Here is a 12,333-nt window from a genome sequence, read left to right on the forward strand (position 1 = left end):
TCCTATGCTTAGGGGTCGGAGGTTCGTGCACTCGTCCCAACCTTGAGACCCGTCTCACCATGCTGTGGGATTTTCTGTGGGGGGTGGAAGTCTAAGATGGATTTCTGCCATTAACTCTCCACTGAGAGACCAGGAGCCTCCTCCTCCATCCCCACCCCCTCCAGCCTCACAGTCCAAGGCAATGGAGGTCTGCCTCCCTCAGCTTTGGAATCACAGGCCAATGGGTCTTGTCTGCTGCTGGGGGTGCTCCCAGGCACTTCTCGCCTCCCCTTAAATATGGGTGTCTGTGCTTACCACTGCCCTGCCTCTGTCGCTGCTGCTGCCACGGACAGCACAGCTTGAACTCTCCTTCCTGGTTTTGCCCTTACTACCTGTCCAGATGAGCACCACTTCTTTATAACTTCATACATTGGACTTCCATTTATTTTCTGGAGCTTCTGAATATTTCTGGTTTTGTGGTAGTTGTATTCCTTCTTAGTTGTGGAGGGAGATGGACCATGTCAGTCTAGGCCTCCATCTTGGCCAGAAGTCTCCTGTGTTTCTTTGCTTCCATGTCCCTTGGAGAGCTGTCACCCCTACTACCTAGTAAGGGGTGGAGCCTTAGAGATTTGTCATTAATAGGTGTCCTGTTTCACCACATTGTGGTGCTACATGCGGGAGAGGGGTCCAAGAAGGAATAATGCCGCTTGCACAGCACTCACCCCTTCTCCAGGTACTTCTCCCACATCGCACTGGATTGGCACCCCTCTAGCTGCTGTCTTGGCCATCGTTCCCAGAGTGTGTGGGTCTGCGGATGTTCTAGGTCCATGGTGCCCCTTTAAACAGGTGGACTCTGCTGAGAGATGGGCAGTTTCTCCCTCTGTCCCAACCCCCACTGGTTTGCACAGTCAAAAGCAATGAGGCTTGATTTTCCCCAGTGCTGGGACAGTGAGCTGTGTGGTCTGGTGAGGAGCTGGGAGCGTTCCTCAGGCACCCCTTCTGACTTTTTAAAACGTGTAACTGGATGGTCTCCCTGAAAAAATAAATAAATAAATAAATAAATAAAAATAAAACGTGTAACTGTGCTTTCCGCTGACCTGCTGCTGTTTCCGCTGATGCCACCACCACACCGTGTCCTCTCCGCCCTGGCTCCGCCCCTCCTACCTGTCTAGATGAGTATTCCTTCTTTATATCTTTGTTTGCTGGACTTCCATGCACTTTGATTTTCTGGAACTTCTGGTTGTTTCTTGTTTTGTGGTAGTTGTATTCCTTCTTAGTTGCGGAGGGAGACACAGCATTTCTGTCTACACCTCCATCTTGGCCAGAAGTCAAAACTCATATTTATGATACTGTAATGGTGGGTATATGACCTTGTATATTTGTCAAAATCCATAGATATGCACAACGTTAATGTAAATTATGAATTTTAATTAATAGTCATATATCAATATTGGTTCATCAATTGTAACAGATATACCACATTAACACAAATGTTAATAATAGGAGAAACTTTACGTGGGAGTAAAGGAGGGTAGAATATTGGAACTATATTATTGGCTCAATTTTTTTCTAAGTCTAGAACTGTTCCAAAAAGTAGTTTATTAATTAAAAATATAAATATTAAAACAGCTTTTGTTTAAAATGAGGCATATTTCAAATACTTCCATTTTAAAACTTGGTGCTTTTAAACCAAACAAAAATATAATGCTATGTAATTGTGATGCTCAGAAGGTAACTGTGGGATTATAAATATCTTGATTCATAATGCATAGCAGATGAATGGACTGGTAATGAGAGGCATGTTTCAACTTATATGATAACTCCTTTCATTCATCTAAGCGCATCTCTGTAATGTACACGAAACTTCACTTGGCAAGAACAGGCTCAGAGCCCCTTCATGGAGGTGAGGCATCTGTTAAATGAAGCACCGTGATGGGCCCTACTGGCACTTAGCTTTGTTTATCTAAGCCCACCTCTGACCCCATTAATTCTGATCTTAAACTCGAGTTGGGTGGCTGCCTGCAGGTAAACATTTCTAGTGGTAACTGCCTGTCTACCTAGACTTTCAAGCCTCACATGCTGGTGATGTTCCATTTCTATCTTCTGCTCACATGTTGAGTACCCAGAAATTGTCCTGGGCCAGCCACAGTGCTGAGCAACTGCAATGACTGTAGCCATTGTGTTTTGCCTTTGAGACTGGAATTCCTCCTTTATCTGGAATAATTAGGTTAGTATCTACCAATAGAGAGAAGAGTATATAGTGAAAAAAAAAGAAATTGTTTCAACACAAACAAGACTTCCCTAGGTCTAAGAAATGAACACACCTGCTGACTTTATTTATAAAAATTTTTTTCTAATTATCATAGTTGTAAATATCCCTTCTATAAAATTTGAAAGTCACAGAAATGCTTTTAAAAAGCACAGGAATAAAATCATCCCAAATTCTGTATTATTCAGAGGCAACCACTGATGTCATTTTAGCTCTGTATTCAGTCCTGAACCTCACACAACTGGATTTTGCTTCCTCCATTTTCCTGGAACTGCTCTTCCCTAAGTCAGTGTCTATCAGAGGAAACCTGCTGGTGTGCTCTGAATTCTATTTAATTTTCCTTCTCAAGAACTTGACTTCTGGAATTATTCACCTTTTCTTGTATTTTTAGTTATCCCCTTTATTGGATCACTTCAATACTAAAACAGCAGTCTGCAAACCTACCTTAGCATCGCTTATCTTAAACTCTTTCTTAACCTCATGACTTCCTCTCTGTCCTTCTGCATAGTAAAACATTTCCAGAGAGATAGCTATATTTGTCTTCTCCCCTTCAGTTCTCTTCAATTTGCTCCACTAGAGTCTATCTCCATTACTCCATGGACTCTTATCAAGGTCAATAATGACTTCTATTTTGCTAAATCTAATAGTCATTTCTCTGTCCTCATCTCCACTTCCTAGTAACATTTGATATAATTCATTTCTCCTTCCTTCCAGAAATAATTTCTACTCTTAGCCTCTGTTGAATCACTCTCCTGGTTTCCCACTTATTTCACTCTTCCTTTTCAGGCTTCTTTTCTGGTCCCACCTTCTATGTCTGACTTCTAAAAATTGATTGATTCCAGGCTTGATCTCAAGCTTTCTTCTTTCTACAATCTCTCCTTGGTAATTTTACCAATCCCACCATTCTGAATACCATCAATATGGTACTGACTCTCAAGTTAATATCTCCAGTTATTGCCCTTAAGGTTAGTTTAGGTTGCATATATTTAAGAAACCCAAAATGATAGTGGCTTAAACAAAATAAAAGTTTGTTTTTATTTATGAGAAATTCGAAGGAAAGCAAATTAGGATGAGTAGAGTGGCTTCTTGATAGTCACCAGAGATCGAGGGAACTTTCCTTTATTTGCTTTATTATCCTAGCCCTTGGTTTCCATTCTTAGGGCATCTTATTATTTCAGGATGGCTGCTGGAGTTTTAACAATATTATCCACATCCCAGACTGCAGATAGGAGAAAAGAGGGCAAAGAAAAGAGTTCACTTTTCAACTTAGTCTTTAAGGAGCCTTTCCAGTTTCTTCACAAAAATCTTCTACTTAATCTCATTGTCCAGGACTTGGCCACACCTGCCTGCAAGGAAAGCTGGGAAATGTAGTCTTTATTTCAGATAGTGCTATATCTAGCTAAATATCAGGATTCTGTTTCTAAGGAAGGAAAGGAGAGTGGATGTCAGTCTCCACCACAATAGCCCTGACTTTTCCACTCAGCTGTCGTCTTAGATATCTCAATGCCCATAGTATCTCCATTTGGATATAAAATGGACATTTGAAACTACACTTGGACAAACGTGTTGATTCTCCCCACTCTCAAACCTTCCTCTCCCCAACCCTTTCTGTTTCAGTAAATAGCCTTATCTCATTGCTTAGACTGAAAATCTAATCATTTAACTTTTGTTAATAAAACTCAAACATACTAAAAGTAGAGCAAACAGTTTAATGAACATCAGAAATCCATCATTTACTATGCCTTGTCTTACCTATTTTTTGTGCATGGGCTGAAGTATTTCAAGGTATAATCATTATGACATTTCTCTTAAACTCCTGTTTGCATCTCTAAATCATAAGCAATTTTGTATATATTTGGAATATTATTATAACTCTTATCAAAATGAAAAATCCTTGACTCATCTCTTTTCCTCATCCTCCACAACTAATCAACCAGCAAGTGATGTAAGCTCTCCAAAAATCTCCACTCTTTCCAATGCTGCCCCATCCTAGCCACTGTCACCCCTTACTTAAACTTCTGCTTTTGATTTTTTGTCTATTTCTCACACAGTGCCAAACTGGTCTCTTAAAAACTTAAACCATGTTGTATCACTTTCTTGATGAAATCTGTCCAGTGATTTCCCTTTGTGATTAAATAGAATTCAGACTTTTTAAAGACCTACCTGATCTGACTCCTGCCTGTCTTTCTAAGCTCTTCCCTTCTCCCCCTCACTCCTATTCCTTATTGTTTCTTTGAACATCAGAGTCATTCCTGCCTGGCTCTTGTATCTTGCTCTACCTCTGCCTGGAGTGTTTTCCCCATCTCTGTTTGACTGGTTGCTTCTCATCATACTCAAGTCTTACCTCAAATCTCACCTCCTTCCCATCTTATCTATAACACTGTTCCCTGCAATCCATCTTCAATCAATTCAGAGTTTATTATCCTGTTTTCAGACCAATAGTCACTGGAGAACAAGTAAGAAAAAAGAAATAGGAATATCTCCCTACCATCAAATCTATTAAGGATCAAAGAAATAAGCAAACTGTCCATGATCTCACATATGTAACATGGCAGATTTGTGACTCAGCCACATCACACCACAGGGCTAGATGGAAGGCTAACCTGTCTCAGGGCAGGACTAATGAGGAATGGACTACAGAGCAAACCACTGCACCCAGAGTATGCTGTAATTGAGACTTTCCCTGGGCCAGTATGGGGATCTAACAGGCTCCCATCTCAGGAGGGTAGGGGGAGCTGCTCACATTGATAGATCCAGGGAGTCTTGTTGATTTGAAGCAGGGTCTCAGCGAGCAGCCAGGATATAGGGAATTGAGTCTAGTCATGAGGAGAGAAGAAACACAAAAATGAACAGAGAATTAAGACTCCAGATGAGCAGGCTTGGGCTCAACACAAGGCTGACAACAGAGCTGGGGGACTTGAGCCCAAGTGAGGAAATCCCAGGCATACGACTAGTGTACAGTGATGTCTTGGCATTCCAGAGAGCCTATAGTACAGGTTGAGGGTGGCCAGGCCATCACAGGTTCCTGCTCTGGAGAATAAGGACACTCCCATGCCATTAGTTGGTGGGTCTGAGTCTGTCTTGTCAGGGATAAGCTCAGGATCTGCACCATGGCTAAGGTTTAAAATTAAACATCCTCAAAGACTGCCATTGAGAGAAGCAGTAAGAAAGCTCCAAAAGAACTTCAAACTATAGGCCAAGACTTGGGAAAGAAAGCTGGAGCTCAATTATCAGAAGTGAGGACCTCAGGGCTATTTGATGTTTGTTCTCAGTGCTGGGCTGGGGATACTGGAGTGCCTGTGACCTCAGGATTTACCTTTGGAATTAGTGCATGGCTGAACCTAAAGGTGGGCTAAATGGACCCCACTACGAGACAAGGACAGAGCCAAGAGAGCACACCTGTGGGATACTGACAGTTGGGACACCATGGGGAAGAAAACTTGAGTAACAGACTACAGACCAGTCAGATTCTACAAACTGCAAGCACAGTTCCGTTAAGATTCAGGTGCACCATGCTTAATGGAATAAAAATGTTCCGGAAAAAGTTGGTTGCAGAGTAATTGGAAGCTTACTCCCAGCCCTGGACTAGACTTTTGGCTAAACTTCAGAGCAATCGACTTGAAAAACCAGTTGAAGTACAGCTGATCTACAATTTTGTAAACAAGTGCATGGAGGAAAGACAGGAAGAGAGGAGCAGAGGGTGAGCCTCCTGGTGCAGTTGCAGCGACTGGGAAGTTGGATGAATATTGCAGCAGTGAAGCTCCCTCCCCATGGGAGTGTGGGGTCTCAGTCCCATGCAGAGGTTTCCAATCCAGATTCACAAGACATGGGAAGGGGAGTCCGTGTAGCATCAGGCAGTGAGAATCAGTGGGAACTCCATCCACCTGGGAGACACCCAGTGCACCGTCCCAGGCAAAAAGCGAGCCCATTGTGACACCAGCTTGGGAAGTTCAATCCAATCTGTGACTGCTGTAGAGGCCATTGGGCATTTGGGAGCCAGACCAGGGATCTGCTCAGTACACCTTGCAGCCACTTTGAGTGGCCCTCTATTATCTAGAAGGACATTGGGCAGAGAGCCATTTGGAATCTAGACTATGAGGCTTGAATAAAACCAGTCTTGCCAACAATGAGTGCACAGGCAGTGCCCCTACTCATACTTGCTGAATCACTCCATCAGCTCATAGTCCTGCTTCTGAGCATAGTCAGTGTTCTGAGGCAAAGGGGTATGGCGTTGGGCTGGAAATTTGGCCCCACTCTGCTTAGTTAGATGGCATGGGAGAGTGGGACATTTATATCTATCTATCTATCTATCTATCTATCTATCTATCTATCTATCTATCTATAGTATTATTATTCTTTTTCTTTCTTTTTTCTTGCTTCTTTCCTTTCATATTCTCTTTTCCATTTCTTTTTTCTTCTCTAATTCTTTTTGTTTCTTGTCTTCTACTATGCCTTTTTCTTTTCTATTTATTTTATTTTTATTTTCTTGTTGCTGTTGTTTTTTGTCTCCAATCCTTCTTTTTTACATTTTTTCTATTTATTTTATTTTTAAGTATATTTTATTGGTTATGTTGTTACAGTAGTCTGAATTTTTTTCCCTTTGCTCCCCTCTGCCCAGTACACCCCTTCCCTCCAGCAATCCCACCCACTTTAGTCCATGTCCATAGGTCATGCATATAAATTCTTTGACTTCACCTTTTCCTATATTATTCTTTACTAACCCCTGTCTATTTTGTACCAACCAATTATGCTTCTTAATCCCTGCACCATTTCCCCATTTCTCCCCTTTCCTCCTCCTAGCTGATAACCCTCCAATGATCCCCATACCCATGATTCTATTCCTATTCTAGTTTGCTTAGATTTTGTTTTTATTTTTATATTCAGTTGTTGCTAGTTGTGGATTGTCATTTTAATGTTAATAATTTTGATAATCTTTTTCTTAAGTAAGTCCCTTTGACATTTCATATAATAATAGCTTGGTGGTGATGAGCTCCTCTAGCTTTACCTTGTCTGGGAGGCACTATATCTGCCCTTCCATTCCAAATGATAGCTTTGCTGGGTAGAGTAATCTTGGTTTTAAGTCCTTGCTTTTCATCACCTTGAATACTACTTGCCAGCCCCTTCTTGCCTGCAAAGTTTCTTTTGAGAAATTAGCTGATAGTCATATAGTCACCCCTTTGTAGGTAGCTCTCTTCTTTCTTGCTGCTTTTAGGGTTCTCTTTATATCTTTCACCTATGGCATTTTAATTATGATGTGTCTTGGTGTGGTCTTTTTGGGGTCTAGATTGTTTGGAACTCCCTTTGCTTCCTGGACTGGTATGTTTATTTTCTTCATCAAATTTGGGGAGTTCTTCTTCATTATTTTCTCACAAAAGGTTTCAAGTTCTTGCTCTTCCTCTTCTGCTTCTGGCATTCCTATGGTTCAGATGTTGGCACATTTAAAGTTGTCCCAGGGGTTCCTAAGCCTCTCCTCATTTTTTTCAGTTCTTGTTTCCTCATTCTGTACTAGTTGATTGTTTTTTTCTTTCTTATGTTCCAAATCATTGATTTGAAACCAAGTTTCCTTCCCTTCACCATTGGTTTTGTGTGGATTTTTCTTCATTTCATTTAACATAGCCTTCACTTTTTCCCTCATGCGTCTGCCATACTTAAGCATATCTGTCAAGCCTGTGAGCATCTTTAGCACCAGTGTTTTGAACTCTACATCTGTTAGGTTGGCTATCTCCTTGTTGCTTAATTCTCCCACTAGAACCTTGATCCAATCCCCATTTTGGGCATAGTTCTCTGTCTTCTCATCTTGACAGGCTCCTGTGTTTGTTTGCCTCTGTGTCTTAGGTAGAGCCATTGCTCCTGTTATGTTGTATGGACAGAGTCTTAGGTATTTATCAGTACAGAGCAAATCATTTCACCTTGTTGAGGCACTGTATGTGGGTGAGGGGTCTGAGAAGGAACAATGCTGCTTGCTCAGCAGTCGTCCCTTCTCCAGGCACTTCTCCCACTTCTGTATGGGACTGGCACCTCTCTAGCTGTTGCCCAGGCCATCGTTCCCAGAGTGGGTTGGTGTGCAGATATTCTAGGACTGGGGGCTTTTTAAACAAGCAGACTCTGCTGAGAGATTGGCAGTTTCTTCCTCCACCCCAACCCCCACTGGTTTGCACAGTCAGAAGCCATGAGGCTTTATTTTCCCTGGTGCTGGGATCATGAGCTGCATGGTCTGGTCTGCTGCTAGGAGCACTCCCCAGGTGTCTCTCCTGACTTTTTAAAATGTGTGACTGCACTTTCTGCTGGTCTGCCGCTGCTGCCACTCCTGCTGCCACCACACCGCATCCTCTCTGCCCCGGCTCCGCCACACCTACCTGTCTGGATGAGTATTTCTTCTTTATATCTTTGTTTGTTGGACTTCCATGCGGTTCAATTTTCTGGAACTTCTGGTTGTCTCTAGTTTTGAGGTAGCTCTATTCCTTCTTAGTTGTGAAGGGGGACACAGCGTGTCTGTCTAGGCCTCCATTTTGGCCAGAAGTCTCTAATCCTTTTCTGATTCTTTTGTTGTTGTTATTGGTTTGTTTTTTGTTGAGTTGTTTTTAGTTTAGTTTAGTTTTGTTTTGTTTAGTCAGCACCTGTACAACCGTTTGCACGGCATGGTAGAGGTTGAGTCTCACATTCAACTAGCGTGAGGATCAAGCACACACACAAATGGGATAACAGCAATCAAGAAGCAATTAAAACATAACCCACATAAGGTTCATTCCTAAAGCACTCAATCTAGGAGATTAAGGATACTGTACCTTTGTGTTCCAAGGACACCTATCACAGTAGACCACCCCACAAAGTCTAGAAATCATAGAAGTTTTATTTAATACATAGAAACAAGAACAAAGAGATAGCCAAAATGAAGAGACAAAGAAACAGACCCAAAATAAAAGAACAGGAGCAATCTCTTGAAAAAGAGTTAAATGAAATGGAGGTAAGCAATTTATTAGAACCAGAGTTCAAAGTAACAATTATAAGGATACTCAACAGCATGAAAAATAAGATAGAAAACATCAAAAATAACCAGGCAGAAATGAAGAATACAGTATCTGAAACAAAAAATACACCGGAAGGAATAATCAGTAGGTTGGGTAAAGCAGAGGATCAAGTCAGCAAATTAGAAGATAAGGTAGAAAAAAAATCAATCAGAGCAAAAGGAGAAAAGAATAAAAAGAATTAAAAAGCAGGAGGATAATTTAAGAGACCTTTGGGACAACATGAAATGTGACAACATCCACATCATAGGGGTACCAGAAAGAGAAGAAAGAGAGCAAGAAATAGACAACCTGTTTGAAGAAATAATGATAGAAAACTTCGCAACCTCATGAAGAAAAAAGTCACACGAGATCAGGAATCACAGAGTCCTATCAAGATGAACCCAAGGAGATCCACACCAAGACACATCATAATTAAAATCGCAAAGGTTAAAGACAAAGAGAGATTCTTAAAGACAACAAGAGAAGGGCAATTAGTTACCCACAAGGAAGTTTCCATAAGGCTGTCAGCTGATTTCTCAATAAAAACAGCCACAGGCCAGAGGGAATGACATGAAGCATTCAAAATAATAAAAAGCAAGAATCTGATATCAAGATTATTCTATCCAGCAAGGCTATCACTTAAATTTGAAGGTGAGCCCTGGCTTGTATGTCTCAGTGGATTAAGCACCAGTCTCCAAGCTAGAAGGTCGCAGGTTTTATTCCTAGTCATGCCTGGGTTGTGGGCCAGGTCCCCAGACACCTGATAGATGTTTTTCTCCCTCTATTTCTCTCTTTTTACCTCCCTCCCCTTCTCTCTAAAAATAAATAAATAAAATCTTTAAAAAAAATAAAATCGAAAGTGAAATAAAGAGCTCCTCAGATAAAAAAAAATAAAGGCTAAAGGAGTTCATTATCATCAAACCAGCATGGCAAGAAATGTCCAAGGGACTCAGTAAGAAGAAGTAGTAAAGAGAGAGGGAACATAGGCATAAAGAATAAAATGGCAATAAATAAGTAGCTATCAATAATAACCTTAAATATAAATGGAGTAAATGATCCAATCAAAAGACACAGGGTAGCTTAATGGATTTAAAAAAACATGACCCTTATATGTGCTGTCTGCAAGAGACCCACCTCAGAACAAAAATTCACATAGGCTGAAAATAAAGAGATGAAAAAATATTCCATGCAAATGGAAAGAAAAAGGTAAGCTGGGGTAGCAATATTTATATTTAATGAAATAGTCCATAACAAGAGACAAAGAAGGTCACTACATAATACTAGAGGGATTGATCCACCAAGAAGTTATAACCCTGGGAAAAATATATGCACCCAATATAGGAGCCCCTAAATATATAAAAATCTCTTGGTGGACTTTAAGGAGAGATCAAAAGCAATACACCTCACTGACATCAATGGATAGATTTTCCAGACAAAACATCAACAAAGAAACACAACCTTCAATGATACATTACATCATATGGGTTTAATTGGTATTTACAGAACATCTTACCCAAGCAGCAGAATATACATTCTTCTCAAGTGCACATTGAACATTTTCATAGATAAACTACATGTTAGGACAAAAAATAAGTCTTAACAAATTCAAGAAGATTGAAATCATATCAAGCATTTTTTTGAATCATGAAACCATAAAAATTTTAGGAGAAAACATAGGCAGTAAAATATCAGACATCTCATATAGCAATATTTTTGCTGATATATCTCCTAGGGCAAGGGATATAAAGGAAATAAAAAACAAATAGTACTACATCAATATAAAAAGCTTCTGCACAGCAAAAGAACCCATCAATGAAATGAAAAGGAACCCACTGTATGGGAGAACATATTCACCAATGATACATCTGATATGGGGCTAATTTCCAAAATATGTAAAGAATTTATACAACTCAACACCAGAAAGACAAACAACTCTCATTAAAAAATGGGGAAAGGACCTGAATCATCATTTCTCCAAAGAAGACAAATGCATGGCCAATAGATATGAGAGGTCTGTCCATAAAGTATCCAGCCATGTAATATGAAAAATAGACCTTCATTGAAGAAGATACAAGAAACATTGTACATAGGACAATGACACCTGAGTCCATTTCAAAGTTGGCACCTTGGGACCTCACACAGTTCTCCCAGTGTCTCTTCCACTGATCAAAACACTCAGCAAAATCTTTTGGCATTGCCATCAGCTGCCCTATCATATTTTCCTGAATCTCATAAACAGTCTGAAACCTCTTCCCTTTCAAAGGTGCTTTTAGTTTTGGGAAAAAGAAGAAGTCACAGGGTGCCAAATCTGGGCTGTAGGGGGGATGAGTCAGCTGGGTGATTTGATGTTTCACCAAAAATCTTCACAAGACATGATGCATGAGCAGGAACATTGTCATGATGAAGCTCCCAATCATCAGTTGCCCATAGCTGTGGCCATTTTCATCATATTGCATCTCTCATCTGACAAAGAACATTGAGGTACTACTCCTTATTCATTGTTTGGCCTGGAGGGATGTATTTGTGATGGACAACACCTTCCTAATAAAAAAACACAGTTAACATGGTCTATATCTTGCTGCGACTTTGCCACACCTTCTTCAGGTGTGGAGAATCAGGCAACTTCCATTGAGATGACTGGGTGCCTCCATTTCTGGATCATAGCCATAGACCCATGATTACCTCTGGTTATGACCTTCTTGAGGAAATCTGGTTCATTAGTAGCAGTTTGAATCAAGTCATTAGCAAGTGTAGCACAATGTTCCTTCTGCTTTGGTAGCAGAAGCCATAGAACAAATTTTGCCATTACAGTTCTTACATAGTCATATCACTGATATTTGTTGATTGCAGCCCATATACATTCAACATTCTCAAGTGATCTGCTTGTTGCAGGCCTTCCAAATGTGGATCACTTTCCACAGATTCTCGACCATCTTTGAAGCAGTTGTATCCCATTTTTATTTGTGCTGCATTCATTGCATTATCACTGAAAGCCTTCTGAATCATCTGAATAATTTCTACAGAGTAATGCTCAAGCTTAATGCAAAATTTGATGCAGATTCATTGCTCTATTTGCTC

This window comes from Furipterus horrens, unplaced genomic scaffold (genome assembly GCF_987537825.1).
Source record: "Furipterus horrens unplaced genomic scaffold, mFurHor1.1.pri manual_scaffold_12, whole genome shotgun sequence".
NCBI lineage: Eukaryota > Metazoa > Chordata > Mammalia > Chiroptera > Furipteridae > Furipterus > Furipterus horrens.